This window comes from Oryzias latipes, chromosome 21 (genome assembly GCF_002234675.1).
Source record: "Oryzias latipes chromosome 21, ASM223467v1".
In the NCBI taxonomy this organism is placed as follows: Eukaryota; Metazoa; Chordata; class Actinopteri; order Beloniformes; family Adrianichthyidae; genus Oryzias; species Oryzias latipes.
This window is the reverse complement of record NC_019879.2, coordinates 12,892,286-12,912,226: the sequence shown is the minus strand read 5'-3', so window position 1 is coordinate 12,912,226 and position 19,941 is coordinate 12,892,286. Positions and strand designations below refer to the sequence as shown.

Genomic DNA, 19,941 nt, shown 5'->3' with positions numbered 1-19,941 from the left:
GATTAATAACCCCTCTTGTTAAAATAAAATATGTCCAACACAAGAGGCCCTCAGTCCTCATCTGCCCGCCCAGCTGTTGGACAGGACAAGTTAAAAAAAATAAAATAAATTATGAGTTCATAAAGACAAAACCAAAATTGAAATTAATTGTGGATATTTTTGGAGAACTAGACGACAGTATTAATCTCTTCATGGAGCAAGTGCTGTGGAAAAGTGGATAGCATCCGTCACTGTGTTCATCCAATGGAAGCATGTGTACAGGCGTTGGAGTGTAGAAAGAAATAGCACGGTATCTGTTAATGTTGCAATTGTTTGATTCAGAACCCCAACATAGTTACAAGACATCAACCACATGGTGGCACTACATGCTCCTTCAAAATCTATTGTGATGGAATTCAATAAAGTACAAGCTCATTTACTGCAGAGTACAGAGTGCAAATTAATGATTCCCTGATGGTTTGCTGAGGACTCAAGGGCATATTGACATACTGTGCAATGCCAGATTGAGCCGTGGAGCCCCCCCCAGAATCAAGTATCAGTGTATCGGCAGACAGAGACAGATCCATACAGAGCAAAATGTTTTTCCCTGGATTCATTGAGTCAACTGAGTTCACATGTGCTGAAATTTAGCTGCACGTGTTTTCTGTCCTTGCAGTCTGTCAGTGGTATTGTTTTTCAAACAATAAAACAAAAATTTTTTTTTTTGCAAAATCAGTAATATTTAAGTTTTTAGAGTATGTTTTCTCTGTTTGTTAGATCTACACCTATTGAATCATTCATGTTTTGTTATTGAGATAAGTTCTTATAAAAGTAAATGTTTTGCCAAATGAAAAAGTGCTTACCGTTTATGCAGTATGACAAACATAACTGATAACCACAGTGTTTGAAAAACCTAATTGATTATTCCTCAGTCTTGTTTAGATATGTCTAAAAGTGACCTATCTGACATGAGTCTAAGGCAGACTCTGTACTCATTGATTTGATTTTGGATTTGAAGATAGGTAGGTTGGGGTTGGGGGAACTACTTTTACAATTTTTAGGTACAATTTCTATTAAAAAAATGTTTATGTCAAAAATAAAATATTAATGCAATCCAATAATTTTAATATTTGAAAAACTGCTGTATTGTTAAAATTACAAAATATTTCATATTCCTAGTACACCAGTGGATGAGTTGATTGAAGAGTGGCACTTTCTGTTGAGTTCTTCCCATGAAAAATTTTGTAGACATTCTTCTTAGTCATAAAATCCAGATTCACTAGGCTATTCTAGAACGGCATGTCACATCAGTGTCCAACTATAACCCACTGGTTAAATGCTTAGAAAAATGTGGAGCACTAGGCACTTCATTTAAGAGGAAACAACAAGAGAAACTTCAGAGTTGAAGAAAATAATTTAACAATATCCAAGTGTGGGGGAAAAAAATCCTTTGAATATGTACCATTGTTGTTGCCATTACAAGAACTTATGTCCCAAAACCATATTATGGAGCAAGGGATCCATGGTCAAGGTGTAACGAAAGGAGCAAGAGTTTTGCCACTCACAGGATTTTCTGTTCTTTTCAGGATGGTACACTTTTTTCTCTCTAATGACTTCTTGAACAGTGGCGAATCCTGGATTTCATTACACTCTATCTTGATTATTTTGAGATTTGTAATTCTCATGGAACTTCACTCAAACACAAGCTTTGTGGTGTTTACTGGACCCCGAGGCATTCCCAGGCCAGCCGAGACACGTAGTCTCTCTATCGTGTCCTGGGTCTTAGCCGAGGCCTCCGCCCCGTGGGACATGCCCAAGATATATAACCTCCTCCACCTGGGGTAATGACACTCCACCCACCGAGAGATGGCAAACTATCTTTCTCTGGTCTAGAACCATGGCCTCAGATTTAGCGGTGCTGACCCTCATCCCAGCCGCTTCACACTAGGCCACAAATGCCCGAATGCACGGTGGACGTCCTGTCTCAATGAAGCCAACAGGACAACATCATCTGCAAAGAGCAGAGAGGAAATCCTGTGGTCCCCACTCCAGACCCCCTTCGGCCCCTGGCTGTGCCTAAAAATACTGTTCATAAAAACTATAAACAGAACCAGTGATAAAGACGGACAGGTCTGACTTACTGCCAGCTATGCAAACCAAGTTCTTGCTCCAGTCATACAGAGGCCGGACAGCCCTCAGTAGGGTTTCCCGTACCCCATACTCCCAAAGCACCCTCCACAGGATACCACGGGAGACGCTGTCAACCACCTTCTACAAATCCACACAACACATTTGGACTGGATGAGCGAACTCCCACAAACCATCCAGCACTCTAAAGAGGATGTAGAGCTGGTCCACTGTTCCACGTCCAGGACAGAAACCGCACTGCTGTTCCTGAATCCGAGGTGCGACTATCGGACGGACTCTTCTCTCCAGTACCCTAGCATAGACTTTCTCAGGGAGGCTAAGGAGTGTTATTCCTCTCCGGTACTCCTTCTTAAAAAAGGGAACCACCACCCCAATCTACTAGTCCAGTGCTACAGTTCCTGACTGCCACATGATGCTGCAAAGACGTGTCAACCAAGACACTCCCACAGCATCCAGAGACTTGAGGTACTCAAGGCGGACTTCTTGCACTCCTGGAGCCTTGCCACTGAGGAGCTCATTGACTACCTCAGTCAGACATCCTCACCCCACAGTCCTCATTCTCTGCTTCCTCAAAAGAAGGCATGTCATTTGGATTGAGGAGATCCTCGAAGTATTCCTTCCACCGCCAGACAATGTCCCCGGTCGAAGTCAACAGCTCCTCACCTGCACTGAAAATGGTGGCTGTAGAGAACTGCTTTCCTCTTCTGAGGCGCTGGATGGTTTGCCAGAATCTCTTTGAGGCCAACCCATAGTCCTTCTCCATTGCCTCTCCGAAGTTCTCCCAGGACTGAGTTTTTGCCTCCGCAACAGTCCGGGCCACAGCTCGCTTAGACTGCCGATACCTGTCAACTGCCTCTGGAGTCCCACAAGCCAGCCAGGCCTGGTAGGACTCTTTCTTCAGCTTGACGGTCTCCCCTCCCCCCGTGAACTGCCACCTGAATGTGGTGGGGGAGTTTGAGAGCTCGAGTGATCCCAGGAGCTAAGCTGTCTGGGGCTTAAGCCCCTGGTAGGGTCTCCCTTGGCAGACAGGTCCAGAGTGACGAGTCAGACAAAGAGTGGTTCAGAAGCCTCTGGTGACAATTAAAAAAAAAATAAAAAAAAATGATAATAATAATAATAATAATACATTTTCTTTCAAGCGCCTTTCAGGTCACAAAAGGTTGCTGTACACGGTTAAAAATAAGAAAAACAGAATAAAACATCAATAAGAAATTACCAGAGTAAAACATGAATGAACGTAAAGATAAAAATCAATAAGACATAAAAACAGGATAAAAAAAGGATAGAAAAACAGACAAATGAAGTTGTGTTAACTGAATGTATTAACTGTATAATTGTTTGAAGAGATGAGTCTTGAGTTTGGTTTTCAACAGTGGCAGAGAGTCAGTATTGTGTAGATCGGGAGAAGAGAATTCCATAGCTGGGGGGCGGAGCGACTGAAAGCTCTGCCCCCCATGGTGGCAAGACGGAGAGGAGCGGAGAGATCGGGAGGTAATGGAAATGTGAAGATCACAAATGTAGGATGGATGCAGGTTATGGAGTGCTTTGAAGGTCATGAGGATAATCTTTAAACTAATCCTTTGTTTTATAGGAAGCCAGTGTAAGTTTAGGAGAATTGGTGTGATATGGTGGGATAACGGAGTCCTGGTGATGATGCGGGCTGCAGAGTTTTGGAGAAGCTGCAGTTTCTGGTACAAAGTCAGGTTGGTTTGGGCTCGCAGGTGAGCGACTGGTGACCAGGTGATTGGGTTGAGTGGTATGGGACCACTCTCCCATGGGCCCACCACCCAAAAAACTTCTGTGCTCGTCATAGTTTGTCCATAACAAACACCATGTTCCAGCATAAGAGGATCTATCAATACACGTGGCATGAGGACAAGCTAGGCAGGAGGTCAATAATCGACTTTGTAGTTGTTTCAGGCAACCTTTGGCCTTGTTTCTTGGACACTCTGATAAAGAGAGGGGCAGAGCTGTCCACCACTCACTACCTGGTGGTGAGTTGGAGATGCTGGCGAGGAAGGAGGTCGGAAAGACTTGGGAGACCCAAACACATCGTGAGGGTGTGCTGGGAACGTCTGGCTGATCCCTCCGTTAGGGAAGTCTTTAACTCCCACATCCGGGAGAACTTCAAACAGGTGCTGAGGGAGGTTGGGGACCCATTGAATGTCTGCAGTGGACAATGTGGACAATGTTGTCCACTTCCAGGGGACTATTAATAATTTATTTTAGTATTCCTCATTTCACATTTTATTGTTAATTATTTATGTCTTTTACCAACTATGGTTACCTTTTCTTACTTTTATTTTTATTTCCAGAGCTTCCTCAGTTGGATCCTCTCCCTCTGGGTCAGCTGCTCCATATGGGGACCTGCATCGCCACCTTGCTGTGGTGTTGCTGGGTCCCCGCCTGTGATGCTGCATCTGGCTGTCCATGCAGCTTTTCATAGAGAGGGAGGTTACAAATATCAATTTTACAGTAACAAACTTTTTACGTGCTCATCCTCTTGCCCAAATGTTAATCTTCATCGTTTAAGGGGTGGGAGACATGAATGGGATTAGGGGTTCTGTGTAGGATGTGGGTGGGGATGGGAATAGAGGCTTTATTTTAATTTTTATATTGTGATGCTTGTTTTATGTTTTTGTTCTGGAATTAAACACTTTGTATTATGTTCTATATGAGAAGTGCTATATAAATAAAGTTTAATTTGATTTGATAAAGACTTCAGATGTACTGTCAACTGTGTTGTAGCAGATAATCTGGCTGGCCAAGGACTGGTGGCAGTTATATTAGTCCTAGCCAAAAATTGGAAATACAGTCAACATCTGCTGTTTCATTTGATTTTATTGAAGAACAACTTGAAGCACATTTAAAGTCTGATATAGATTCAGGAGCAGCATGTTTTGGAGTAAAAAAATAAAGAAAAAAGAAAAGAAAAAAATGTCAAAGGTGATGTGAAATATCAATCTGCAGAAGAGAAAAATTAGGCAGGAAACAAAAAATAACAAGTACAAAAAAACTGAGAGGGTGAAACAAAAACCATTATCTTTACTGTTTACACTTAAAGTTTTTAAAACACTTGGAGAGATAATGGTGCCAATAAACATGTGGATTATGGACGATGCTTCGCGAAAGGCTCAAAGGCAAGGGAAGTTCTCAGGAGCTGTTGAATGGGGGAACTTTAACGCAGAAGTCCTTTATATAAGCTTTAGATAGTCAATATCCTGGGAGCAGCCTTTCTGCTAGCGACCTTCTGTTCATGATTATTTGCCATGTTCATTTTGCACTGCTTTGTTAAAAAAAAAAAAAAAAAAGATCAATGGAAACAGTCCAACAAAAGCAAGAAGTTGAACACCTAAAAGCAGTGTCATCTAATGTATGCCAGATCATAATGAACAACATGCAACAAAATGCTGGTTCACTTCGCAGCAAGAGTGATTCTTTTGTTAATTTGGGTTATTCTTACAAGGGGGCATGACTCTATAAAGATCACCACTATATCATGCAAAAAAAAAAGGAGGGGGGACTACAGCAATTTGTGCTGAAGAAACAATGAGTCAGAGGTCAAACAAATTTGTGTTCACCATAAAAACATTCCATTGTTCTGGACATGGCCAAATATCTTATAAAATGTAATAATTCCAAAACAAAAATGAATAAGGCAAAAGTTATTGGGCTTTTAAGCAAAACAACTGTAGTTTCATCTTACAGCCAATTCATGAATTTTAAATAGATGGCAAAAGATCCTCTGTTCATCTCTTTTATAGATAATCTTGTTACAGAGCTGATGCCAATTATCCTAATTAGTATCTGGATGTTCTCACAGCTGAAGCTTTTTTAAATTTCTGTCCCAACAGAAGTAACAGACATGGAAAAAGCTAATTTAGTGGATAAAATATGAAATGTTTCACTTTAAACATTTGTTTTCTTGTAAATTCAATATCAGTTTGTGGGATGGAAGTCTTTCTGCTCTGATAACATTCAAATAAAAGACTGAAGTTCTTAAGTGTTTGAAAAACCTTTACAAACTCCAGGATTAAGAATTTACCCTGGCCCCAGCAGGGGGTATGATTCAGTTTGAATCATTCAAGGGAATGAAAAGATAATCCTTGTGATGTGTAAAAACATATTTTCCGTACTTAGGATATTAAAAATGGGAAAAAAAAGCAGTTATCTTTTTGGTGCAATAGTCTATTTTTTATTTTGAAGCCAAAACATCTGAGTAAAGAAATCTAAACACTTTCTTAGTACTTCAGACCCATGAACATGATGAATCAGATGTTGACCATGCAGTAAGAATTATGCTTAATAAAACCTTCAGCTTCAGGGTTGGATTAGTCTGACCTTGACAAGCTGTTGTGAGCTTAGATCACGTTGACTCTGTGTTATGTGATTGAATTAATCTACAAACCCTGCACCTCTTAGATCAGGTGACCTACATCAAAGGCTCCTGCAGAATTGTGGGTCAGCAGCTGAGCAGAAAGTCTTCGCGTCAACACAGCTTAATCACCAGCAGCTTTCAATCCCGTAAGCTTCGGCTGACTCTCTTAAACAGAAGAAAGAGAGCATAGAAATAAAAAATCTTTGATGACTACAACATATCTGCAGCTGGGAACATATTAATGCCATTTAACCAGCATGGATCACTTTGACAGGAACTGGCTTAATGTGTTATGGTATCAGAATCTCTAGGTGATTTTAAACTGCAGAAAAAAAGCGATTACAAAATTCAAGAGAAAGGGGGAAAAAAAAGACAAATCTCACAAGTCTGACCTTCATGATAAACAATTTAACTTACTGTCAGGAGTGTGTTGGTTCGTTTTAAGAATTATGTGATTTATATCATAATTTGTGGTTGATAATACAATTTATTGTCAACATTGTTTCATTTTAAACAATTCTACTTACTGACCTAAATGGATCCAGGACATCTTTCACCAAAACTTCAACTGCTGTGACTCAGAGATAAATACTGAACAGGTGAAGTTTCCAGATTCCTTGTATTTCTTCGAGATAATCGAAGTGTAAATTAAATATCAATATCAAGTGAGAGTTCTTCATCCTCTATTGTGAAGCCATTACAGTTTACCTTTGCAAATAGCTCAGACAAACAAGAATAAATGTCAAATCCATTCACATCTTAGTTTCCTAAAGTTCAGCCCACTGTTGTTTTTACAAATCCAAATAATCCAAAGGGAACATTATTAGAGCATTGTATCACACGTGTAGTCACATTACTTTTTTTTGCTAAATTCAATTTCCACACATTGGACTCTAATGATGGCTTGATAATTTTTTATCAAGACGAGGTTGCAGGTTTGTTACTGCAACTCTCAAGTCCTGCTCATTATTGAGCCTAGCTCTGTTCTTCGTTTTCAAAGTGGCAACAGCAGAAAATCCCCCAAAGGTAGGACATAAAATTGGAACCAAAATGCCTCCAGCCTTCTGCCCCATGAGTGGATGCTCCCTCTTCACACAGAGTTCAGTGTCTGTGCTGTAAACCTCCTCAGGATGGAGTCTGACGTGATTTCAATCAACTGATCCTCTTCAGCAGATCTTAAACCAGCAGCTGCTGCTGCGTTAAATGGATCTCTAAGCCAGTCGTATTGAGAACTGTTGTCTGGGAAGTATTTGAGAAAGAATCCTGGCAGGGAAGGCACGTATAAAGTGAATGATCCTTTTTGAAATAGAAATAAATGAAATAAAGCATCATTCACTTTGTATGTTCTAAAACTGTGGGGCATTCCTCTCTGGGAGGTGGGGTGGGGGGTTCTCAGACTGTCGGAAGATGCAGGGGAGATCTTCTCCAGGGCAGAAGGCTGATCTTCCTTTGGGGTTCACTTCACCAGAACCCTCAGAGCCTCCAGAGGAGGTTAAACAAAAAAAAGGTATCAGTTCTTTAAGATGAACTTTCTTTATTACTTTTTTCCTTAACTCAAAAAACAGCGACTGACTGCGCGTGTATGCGCTCCACACACTCACACACTCACACCCTTGTTTCAGCACACACACACATCTCACAACACATGCTTTTCTCCATTCTTCGACAAATCTGATCACAGTTGCAGAGAAAGGCAGGTGTGGGTATCCAATCCGCACTTTTCACCATCTGAAGACATGATTGTTGTTGTTAAGGGCAGCTTTGCCGTTCTTTTAAGATGTTTAAACCGCCGTTAACAACAATAATGACATCTTCAAATGTCACAGTTAGGATTTGGTTAATGTAAGTGATGTAAGACTCGCAGATATGCGGTCCCGCTGCACGTTTGTGTTTTATGTTCCGCCGCGAAAAAATTCTGACGTCCAAACATTATTCCCCCTCCTCCCTTCCCAACCTTCTCCCGCCGGGATGACCCGAGGGAGGCGCGCCCCACATTTTGAGATCCCATGTATTATGCCAGGCATGCATTGGAATCATTGCTTCCTGAATTGTAATCTAATCGAATTGTGAGGTAATCAAGATTCCCAGCCCTGCTCTTTACACACAACTTTTATGCAGAGAGATGCAAACATTAGAAAAAATGAATTTGAAGGGCAAGTTGTCCTCATGTGGGACAAAGGGCAATCAGTTATCCCTCTATCTCTGTTGACATAACACTAATAATATTGTGATTTTGGTAACCCAGTTTTTTAACATTTATTGATGAGCAAAAGATAAAAAATGTATTTTTCTGAAGTTTACATGTGAATTTAAAATTTGCTGCCTCTTTGTATTTCAGACTGCTGACTTTCTTGCCAGTATCAGCAAGTGCCGGGGTTTATTCAGACTCGGTAGTACAGGTGAGTAGTGTAATATAGACATTTTAACTAAACCTCACAGTGTGAGCTGTACCTAATTCACTTAACATTCATAACTTGACAATTTTTCTCACTACAAACTTGAACATGTACTACAATCAACCACCATCTGTCCTTCTACATTCCTTCCCTGTATACCAAACCTGCCTATTATCTTATCATCTCTGTTTCCTGCACCAACATCTCCATTGAAATCTACACTAATGACAACTCTCTCACCTTTAGGGATGTTCATCATCACTTCATCAAGGTCCAACCAGATTTTCTCCTTCTCCTCCAGCTTGCATCCTACCTGTGGGGCACACCCACTAACAAAATTAACCACCACACCTTCAATTTCTATCTTCAGACTCATCACTCCATCTGACACTGGTTTTACCTCCACAACAACCCTTACAAACTCTTTTAAGATAAATCCTCCTCCATTTCTCTTACCGTCTCCATCATGATAGAACAACATGAATCCTGCTCCTAAGCGTCTAGCATTGCTACCTTTCCACCTGGTCTCCTGAACACAGCATGTCTACCTTCCTCCTCTGCATCATATCAAGTAACGCTCTACCTTTTCCTGTCCTAGTTCCAGTTTTCAAATTCCATACTCTCAATCCAACACCCAGACTTTCCTTTTATGTCTCTTTCTAAAAACGTGCCTAACCCCCCTCTCCATCTTCGACCAACAGTAATCCAATTCTATTCCCGATACAACCCTCTTTATTTATCCGGGTTTGGGACAGGCACAACGAGACCCTGGTTTCAGCCCCCTCGTGGCTGCATCAGTCATATTTTGTACCTATAAATCTTTATTGAAAATATTTTCTGTGTTCTGTAGAATGAAGATTTGCGGCAATCGAGGAGGCAATCAAGGACACTTCGGTGGGAATTTTCCTCCTAATGGAAAGCAGCAGTGGTGAGGAAGAGGACATTCTTGTGGTCCACAGCTCCCAGGCTGTGGTGGTCGACCCATCAAGTGTTGGTGTGGAAGTCACCATGCTGTTTGGGCTTATTTACAACACAAATCTGGATTACCTTCCTCAACTAACAAACACCTTTGAGGTAACCTCGAAAACTGTAATAGAGTTGAAGGGCAAAATTATGTCTAAAAGGGTTCATTAAGATCTGACTCTTTGAATGAAATTAGTACCTTAAAACAGTGTAAGTTTTTCCTAAGAGTGGAAGCCAGCTGCGTGCTCTGGCTCGTTCTGTTATCTTCTGTTTGATAAAATATAGCAAGCTCCATTTATTTTAATTTGTACCTTATGCATTGCTGTAGACACATTTTTCAAGTTTAAATAATAAAAAAAGTTAAACCTTAAATTTATGTTCAGTGTCATATTAGATTGTCATAATGCAGAAGGTTTTAAAAGAAAATTTTGGCTTTTAAATAACAATCTACAATTGCTACACAATCTGCTTTTATTCTGCAATTGGAATTTTATTATTCCATTTAACATTTTATTGTTCGTTAAATGTTTGAAAAAAATGATGGTAAATTGCATGATGAAATATTTTTTTGTCTATGCAAAATTTTTAGGTGTAGTAAAAAAGAAGCATTCATTATGGCAGAACGGTATGTTTTTATGCAGATTCATTATGTTGGCATAACATGTTTTTTTTACGCGCTACTGATGTCCATAATATTTTATGTAAATCCAACAGATCTAGTGTGGAATAATATAAAACCTACACATTTTATTAATGTTTTCATAACATAATAGTCAAGTAAATACAATAAAAGTATTTAATTATTGCAAGACCTAATTATTCAAGTAATCTGAAAGGTAAATATAAATTTTAGACATTAAATATATTAACAAAAAGTACTTGATAAATATATGTTGGTGTAACCTAAAAAATTTATAAAATCTCTTTGTGAAAAAAATATGCTTTGTAAACATAATAAAGTTATGTTGGATTTACGTAAAAAATATGTACACCGGTTGCGTGTAATTAAGTTATGTTTGATTTTTTTCAGTGTAGGGGGTAAAAGCGAGAACCGAGGTTTCATTCCGTCCTGGTGAATGTTGTTCCTCCCTTGTATATTTAAAAAGAGCCTTTTTTTAATGACCTCAAACGTGTGTTTGATGCAACCAACGTATTCATACAAGTCATACAAGTCAAACAAGTAGTCATACTTCCGGTCACTTCTAACTTCAATTCAATTCAGTTAAATTTTATTGTAGCAGCTGCGGGCTTATGATCCGCTATTCATTCATTCTGAATTTGAAACAAAGTCGTTCCTTATCTTTTAACATTACAGATATATCAGGTCCATTAGCAGGAGGTCATACGTGGAAAAAGAGGCTCACAGAGCAGTTCTTGTTGTCATTGCTTTTAGGTGACTGTGACCTGCAGATGTAGGTCTTTTGCATAGCAACCAGCATGCAGCTGCTGACACAGTTAATTGTGATTGGCGGAGCTGAACGACTGAAACAGGCCTCTGTGGGACCAAGCACCACAGCAGTGTGTGATCCTTACTGCCAGAGGTCAGAGGGAGGAGTGTGTCATTAATACACTATGAGCTCTGCACTTGATCTTTTTTGCCTTGGGTAAAAAAACTCTAGACGCTTAATTAATTCTTAAATGAGTCTGCCCAAGGGTTTCTCTAATGTGATAAATTAATGTTCAGCGAGAAGCCTGTGATCTGTGTCTTTACATTCAAACACTAGAACCACTGCACTGAGATAAATAATTGAAGACTAAAACTGGAAGTTTTACGAATAGGATTTCACCATCATCAACAGTCTGCAGTTCTGCTGTCTTTCAGCATGAAGCTCCATACACAATATTTCAACGAACAGCAACATAAAACAAACAAAATAACAAAAATAAAATGAGAAAAAACATCTATTAAAAATCTGGATAGATATAGAACCACAATTATACTCAAAAATGATAGAACACAACTGATCAGCTGGTTAAGTTGTAGCAATCAAAATTATCCAGAAATTATGCTGGTTTTCTCCAACTGCATTAGTGTTGTAGTTAGGGGTGTAACAATTAATTTTAACAATGGTGCAATTCATACCCAAATTTGTAGTTGCCAATCTGATTTACAGTTGATAATTGTTGAATTTGAATGATCCAATTCGATCCGATTTTCTGACCTACCATGGATCCAGGACATCTTTAGGGAAAACTTCAACCAGTGTAACTCAGAGAGAAATACCTGGATACTAAACAGTCCAGGTGAAGTTTTCCAAATTCCTTTATTTCTTTGAGGTAGTTAAGTGTAAATTAAAAATGTGTACAAACAAACAAGTAAACAAGAATTAATGACAAATCCATTCACGTTTCAGTTCTTTAAAGTTCAGCCCACTGTTGCTTTTCCACATTAAAATAATTCAAAGGGAAGTAGAACATTGTACCTCACTGTATGGTCACATGCCTTTGCTAAACTAAAGTGGTTCCACACATGTCTCAATTCAAATAGTATTTTCCAATATTGCTTATACTCAATTTTATTTCATTTTAAAATAATTTTCAAATGGTATAGGTCAATTCAATAAACAACTTGCCCAGACAGATCGATCTGGTTGGATTGTGGGAAGAGAAATGGATTAATCAATTAAGTTGATTATTGGTTACACCCCTAGTCTAGGTCATCACAAATGTGTCATCTGCATACTTTATTTCCTGAAGACAAACAATTGAAACCAGCTAAAGAGAACGTCCTGACAGTTTATTTAGTCAAGTTAGCTTCATCCCTCGAGTGGCACGTGTCGGGTGGAGCCAAGTTTCTGGGATGATGAGTGCACAACAGTTATTGACATGGTTATTCCCAACCAGCTGTAATCTCAAATTGTCCATCTTGTGAACCAGCGATCTGGCATTTGAGAGGAATAGGTTCGGTAGAGGTGGCTTGTATGGTTGTTTCCGTAGCCTTAGCACGACACCAGACCTGCAGCCTCGCTTCTGCTTCCTCTCCCTCCTCCCCTGGGTCGCCTGCCAGTACCAACAACAATCCAAGGTGAGCCCGGGGGTCTCGATATGTAGCTTGGAATGTTGTGCTTGTGGTGGAAGTTGCTCTAAACTGTGGTTTGATGACGGTTTCCAATGTCCAAGAGCATCTGGAGACTGTAGTGGGTGTTAGCAGCACCCAAGAATAAAAATAGAAGGGAAAAGGTATAGAAAAGGTATAAAGAAATTGTAGAAAAAGAAGCACTGAATGGGGAGCTGACAGCCTCTAACGGTTGTATGGGAGGAGCTACCGCCAACAGTTTTAAGCCTGGTTGCTACATGGAAGCATTGGGTTTTGAATGCAGCTTTAAGCTTTTATAAATCACTGATCTCCATTATAAAAAAGGTTTTTGTAAAAATAAATTAATCAACGTGCTCGTGTTGTGTTCAGGTACCGAACTACAGTGTTCAGTGTTTCACCTCCAGGTAGACGCCAAGGCCAGCCAGGTAACTTGTCTCCTGATCAGTTATTTGTCTAGAGCTATTTAAAAAAACAAAAAATTCAATAGGTTGTGTAGTGCAATAAATGTTTTGGTAACACTTTATATTAAGATTCCTTAACAAGCTTTGTTAACACATTAACAAGCATTTTAAATGAATTTATAGGGTGTTAGTAAGACATTTATTAGTACAATGAGTCTAATAAGGTTTATTAAATTACTTAGTTAACACATTTACAAGCATTATTATTAGGATGTTTTCAAGATGCTAATGATGCATTTACTGATATTATAGGTGCCTAACAAATGTGTCAGTGTTAATAAGCTTAATAAGATTTATTAACCTTTGTCAACAAATTAAGAAGTATTATTATTGTTTGGGGTTCTAGTGAGATATTTATTAGCATTATAGATGTCTCACACAAGCCTAAGTGTTCATAAGCTTAATACGATTTATTAACTAACTTAACAAATTAATAGGCTTTATTAATGTGTCAGATGCTAGTAAGATATTTATTAGCATTATAGATGTCTTGCAAATACCTGAAAGTGTTAATAACATTTAATAACATCTAAAGTCAGACCATTGTCTTCAAAATCCATATCACTAAACTGCTTATAAGCTTTACAAATGTATTAATTAACTTTGTTAATAGTTTATTAATTGTTTTGCAGCACCTCATCTAAAGTGTGGACGTTTTTTTTACCACAAACAACCACAAAGCATAATTGTAAAAATAACTTTATGACATTAAAACAGACTAAACATACACAAATCGTTCTGTAAAAGATATTTAATAATTTAATTCAGACAAATAATTTTTTTTAAACATATATACTGGTGTTGGATGACTAGCATCATAGCTAATAAGGATAAAGTATTAGCATCTATCCTGAGTGAAACATTCATTGCAAATCGCATCACCAGGAGACAGTTGTCTGCATTCAAAGCCAACTGCATTCAACCACTGTTGCCTTGCTTCAAAGTCCACTAGAAAGTTGCACAAGCCAGTCATTTTTAAAGAGCAAAGACAATAAACCTACAGGAGCCATGCTAACGCTAACCCGCTAACCTGCCCATCTTTGATCAAAGATGGCGAGGTTAACTAATGTCACCATTGGCTAATGAATCTGTCAATCAAACTCATCAGCAAAACAGGCGTGCTCACTTTCAGCCAATTGAATGGCCTCTTAGACTTTGCTTTCACACAGGTGACGGAAAAAGCCCCGCCCATCTTTGATTCTGTACCGGTCGGTCGTTAGCGTGTTAGCGTTAGCATGGCTCCTGTAGGTTTATTGTCTTCGTTCTGCAAAAATTACTGGCTTGTGCAACTTTCTACTGGACTTTGAAGCAAGGCAACAGTGGTTGAATGCAGTTGACTTTGAATGCAGACAACTGTCTCCTGGTGATGGGATTTGCAATGAATGTTTCACTCAGGATAGATGCTAATACTTTATCCTTATTAGCTATGATGCTAGTCATCCAACACCAGTATATATGTTTAAAAAAAATTATTTGTCTGAATTAAATTATTAAATATCTTTTACAGAACGATTTGTGTATGTTTAGTCTGTTTTAATGTCATAAAGTTATTTTTACAATTATGCTTTGTGGTTGTTTGTGGTAAAAAACGTCCACACTTTAGATGAGGTGCTGCAAAACAATTAATAAACTATTAACAAAGTTAATTAATACATTTGTAAAGCTTATAAGCAGTTCAGTAATATGGATTTAGAAGACAATGGTCTGACTTTAGATGTTATTAAATGTTATTAACACTTTCTGGTATTTGCAAGACATTTATAATGCTAATAAATATCTTACTAGCATCTGACACATTAAAAAAGCCTATTAATTTCATAAGTTAGTTAATAAATCGTATTAAGCTTATGAACACTTAGGCTTGTGTGAGACATCTATAATGCTAATAAATATCTTACTAGAACCCCAAACAACAATAATACTTCTTATTTTGTTAACAAAGGTTGTTAATAAATCTTATTAAGCTTATTAACACTGACACATTTGTTAGGCACCTATAATATCAGTAAATGCATCATTAGCATCTTGAAAACATCCTAATAATAATGCTTGTAAATGTGTTAACTAAGTAATTTAATAAACCTTATTAAATTGAGGTGAAGATAAAATATTTCTTAAAGTTCCGATGGCCTGCTGCAGGACCCCCGTGGCTCCTTCTTGCTGGTTCATGTTAGCGTCTGTTCAAAATGGGAGGTGACGGCCTCTCAGAGCACGAGAAATCATCTGCCTTCCGGTTCATGCACAGTGCCTTCCTTTTCATGCAAAGTGCCTTCCTTTTCATGCAAAGTCACTTCCGTTTCATGCATACTCCTCTCTCACACGCACATATATAATTTTCCTCACACGCACATATATGCTTGTCTTTCACATACATATATTCTTTTTTAAGAGTGACAATGAGAGTGAGAATGTATGTATGTGTAAAGTAATATATATGCATGCGAGAGAGAGAATATATGGATGTGCAAGTGAGAATATATGTATGCGTAAGAGAATATATGTATGCGAAAGAGAGTATATATGTATGTGCAAGAGAGTACATATGTATGTGCAAGAGAGAATATATGTATGCGTAAGAGAATATATGTATGCGAAAGAGAGTATATATGACTGTGAGAGCAAGAATGTATGAATGTGAATGGTTCAGAATAAATAATGTCTTATACGGCCCCTCATAGTATTTCACTGCTCTTCAGACTGAGCCGCTGCATCCTGACTCTGCTCTGCAGTGTTTTCTTCTTGAAGCCCGCGGTGCAGGTGTGTTTGTTCGGGAGAAGAACATAGTGATAGGCAGTTGTTGTCGCTCTTTTTTCTATAGGTTTTACAGAAACTTTAAATTGCAAGAGAATTTGCAGGTACGTAATGTAAATTTGGCAAGCTGTTTTACGTACGTGTACATATTAAACTGCAACGTTATTGACGCACAGGTAGAGAAGAAGCGGAGTGACTTTTTAGCCAATCAGAATGCAGAACACAATGCACGATGCAAATCCATTAAGTAGCAAAACCGTGAAAAGTAAACCGCGTTATAGGTAGGGATCACTAATACAAATCTAGAAGGGGCGGGGCCTGTCGACACACAATCAAATGTTATAAACATACCTGTTGGTTCCAAAAATGTCCACATGTCAACATGTCCACAATACAAATATTGTTCACACACGCATACCTATGCCTTCAAACCAACTAGTGTAAAACATTTCATTCAATCACACAAACTATTTGTGGAAAGGTGAGCTAACACCTGTGCTCAAGTGAGTGTGGTTCCTCTAAAATGGATGATGGAATGTAAAAAGAAGGAGGGAGAGTGCCCAGTCATCCCTGCAGCCAGAACCCCCCAACGCCACAAGAAATGAACACCTTTTGTGAACAAGCGTCCAGCTAACGCATGTCTAAACAGTGGTGGCGGACATAAATTCACCCTGCAAATCACATTAAGTTCAAAGAAGCTCAATAAGGTGAAAGTGATAAAGCAGGGTTAACTCAGGAGCTCTAGCTGCATTTCACCATCTCAAACCCTAAGAGGGCTAGTTTGCTTGTCGTAGAGCACATGTTTTGTTTTTTGCTTGGAATTTAACAAAATGTAAAAAGGGTCCAGGGACCATTAGTTGAAGCTGGTTAAATGAAGATCTAGCAGCTGCAGTTAATAAATGTGAGGACCAGCAGGCGCGCATAAGACAGAGCCACCTCGTCTGGGATGTTTCCTCTCTGCTTTACAGCACACAGAACCTCAAAGGGACTCCTCATTAATCTTTGCAGTTTCCTGGCACAACAACCACCTGGAGAGAAAAACATTGCATTTTATAAAGCTCCTAACCATTTTCTTCTGTGAATCTAACAAGCTTAAGTTGGCTTTAAGGACAAAACCTATTCTAGTTGACCATTTCCATTTTTATATGAGCCCTAATTATAATGATAGATTTAGGCAGAAAAGCAGACCTTAATATATATAAAAGATATATATGTATATATATATATATATATATATATATATATATATATATATATATATATATATATATATATATATATATATATATATATATATATATATATATATATATATATATGTGTGTATGTGTGTGTGTGTGTGTGTGTATGTATATATATGTATATATATATATATATGTATATATATATATATATATATATATATATATATATATATATATATATATATATATATATACATATGTATAAACAGGTATGTATCTTCTGTAAATTTCTGAATCAAGTAATTCAAAGTCAATATGAAAAGCCTCTATTCTCTTTGCCATAATCCGCCAAGTTATGTTGGTCATGTAAATGGTAAAGCATCTTTGATATGCAAAGAAAGAGTACAGTTACATTGTCTACAGATGCTGTAGATTCCTCAGCTAGTCATCCACAATATGCAGCATTTCATGATGTTTTCATGTCAATGAAGATCAAATGCAGGGTTATATTTGTAAAACTACAACTTTGTGAAAAAATATTGGAACAGTCCTGACTGCAAAAAGAGATTTGATGAAATCTTTAAGATGACAGGAAAAATGAACATGAAACACTAACTAGAAACATTAACTTGTTTAAAAACATGCTACACGTTAGCATTTGCCATGTTAGCTTATTCACAATACCTGTAACTCCCAACATTGTTTACAAACACATAAAAAAAACTGACTGATACTTCTAAAACTAGGGGTTGAATAATTGATTTATCCAACCAGCTCAATTTGTCTGAGGCAAGTTTTTAATTTCATTGAATAAAATCAACCTAAACCATTATAAAATAGTTTCAAAATGAAATAAATATGCATTCATATTAAAAAATACCATTTGGACTGCGGTACGGTAAGTTTATTTTACAATAACGACCAAGTGTCATCATAGTGGACAACGCACATCTGATGGCAGCAATGCTGAGCCAATGCTTTTAGTTATAAAACGCATTTATCTCTGAGTCACACAGTTTGAATTTTTGGCTAAACATGTCCTGGATGGATCTTAGTTCAGTGAATAAGATCAAATCAAAATGAACAAATATCAACCATGAATTATACCAGCAACTGCAAATTATGACATGAATCGAATTGTTGTCAAAATGAATTGTTACACCCCTAGTTAGGGTGTAACATTACAAACATTCTAGCGACCACGCTAACTCCCAAACGTATTAGTAACATGTGAAAAAACAGTCCAACACTGCTACATGTTAGCCACGGTAGTGTATTCTCAATCAAAACCCAACCTCGTTTGCAACTCATTTTGACAGAGCGTCGTGCTCCCCTATATTGCTTCAAAAATCAGTAAATAAAACCAGAATGAATCCATGTACATGGCACTCTGGATTATAAGGCGTAAAGCTCAGAGAGCAGAATGTCAACAAAATTACTATGCTATACCATGTTCAAGGTCAGGAATGGTTGTTTTAATCTAGGCAAAGTGACACAAAGTAAACCATATTATGTATTCACAGTGTAAAGTTAAAGTTCCCAATTAATGAACAAACTAAGAATGTATAGACTTTGGATTTCAAAAATCCAGTCCTATTTTGCACTGCTCCTCTCCTCTGACATGTGGATCCACACTCTGAGCTCTCAGCTTTGACTTCTGTATGGAATTTCAAATGAGGCTCTGCAGCAGAGATGCAGGTAAACACAACATATACAGTAAACACAAACACTCAGACCTGCTGAAATGTGCCAAGAGATAATTCATATTAGAAAACGCAGCTGACATGCAAATGTGCAGCAGGGCTTTAAGCATCACCACGTGCATGTGCTCTGTTTGCACATGTGCACGCAGGAAGACCTGCACATAAAATTTGCATCTTTTGTTGGATTACTGGGGATGTTAGGTCACAAAAGATGGTTGCCTGGCAACAGTGTCTCCATGTGAGGCGCGAGTGATCGGGTTCACAGAGCATTCGCACACAAGAGATCGGCTTTTTGTGTAGATTAAGACAGAGCGGGAGACGAAGAGGGGGAATCCTCAACCCAAGCTGGATGTGGCTCAGAGACATCAGCTGAAGTCATGCGCAGATGTGCATAAAGCACAAGGCAGTTCCTAACATCTCAATATTAAACCACAAAGGTCGGAAGAAAGATGAATACATTTTGAAAAAAAATCAAAAAGGATCATCCATGTTTTCTTCTCTAACATCTCTAAGGGAAATTTTGCATACACATTTTTAAAATTATCCCAAGGTTGTGGAGAAGAAAAACATAAAATACTTTATGAAATAGCCTCCTGATTCCCAAATAAAATCTTGTCCAGTCAAAAATTGTTTAAAGCCACTAAAAACTACAATTCCCAGAGCCCCAGCCCTTCACCTTTGATCTCATAAAAAAAAATAAAAAGTTCTCTCTAAATCAAAAGGAGTTCATTCAGTCGCATGCATTTATTGGGAGACAGTCAAGTTTAAAAATGCATACATAGGACATTCGCATCAATGGTAGTCAGGGGGATGATACATAAAAAACAAAAGTCCAGATTTTGCCTTAAAACACAGAACAATATTTGACAAGACTGCAGTGTTGGATTTCTGTCAGAGGGTGGAGCAGCTGAGTTGTGTACTGCACTTATAGGGTAAAATCA

The 19,941-nt window shown here is 38.2% G+C and overlaps 1 protein-coding gene and 1 long non-coding RNA gene across 4 annotated transcripts in view; one reads left to right on the top strand and one right to left on the bottom strand.

Annotated features, from left to right (window-relative positions):
* Window positions 1-19,941, bottom strand: part of LOC110017416 (gastrula zinc finger protein XlCGF57.1-like) — a 151,379-nt gene that overhangs the window by 48,623 nt on the left and 82,815 nt on the right. The gene's annotated exons all lie outside the window — the stretch shown is intronic.
* On the top strand, window positions 3,577-5,438 carry LOC110017415. Of its 2 annotated transcripts, none has more exons than XR_002292817.2 (2): window positions 3,577-3,618; window positions 3,719-5,438. It is a non-coding gene; the product is annotated as an uncharacterized LOC110017415 (long non-coding RNA). The 2 variants fall into 2 exon arrangements; XR_002292816.2 differs by having other exon boundaries at window positions 3,583-3,644.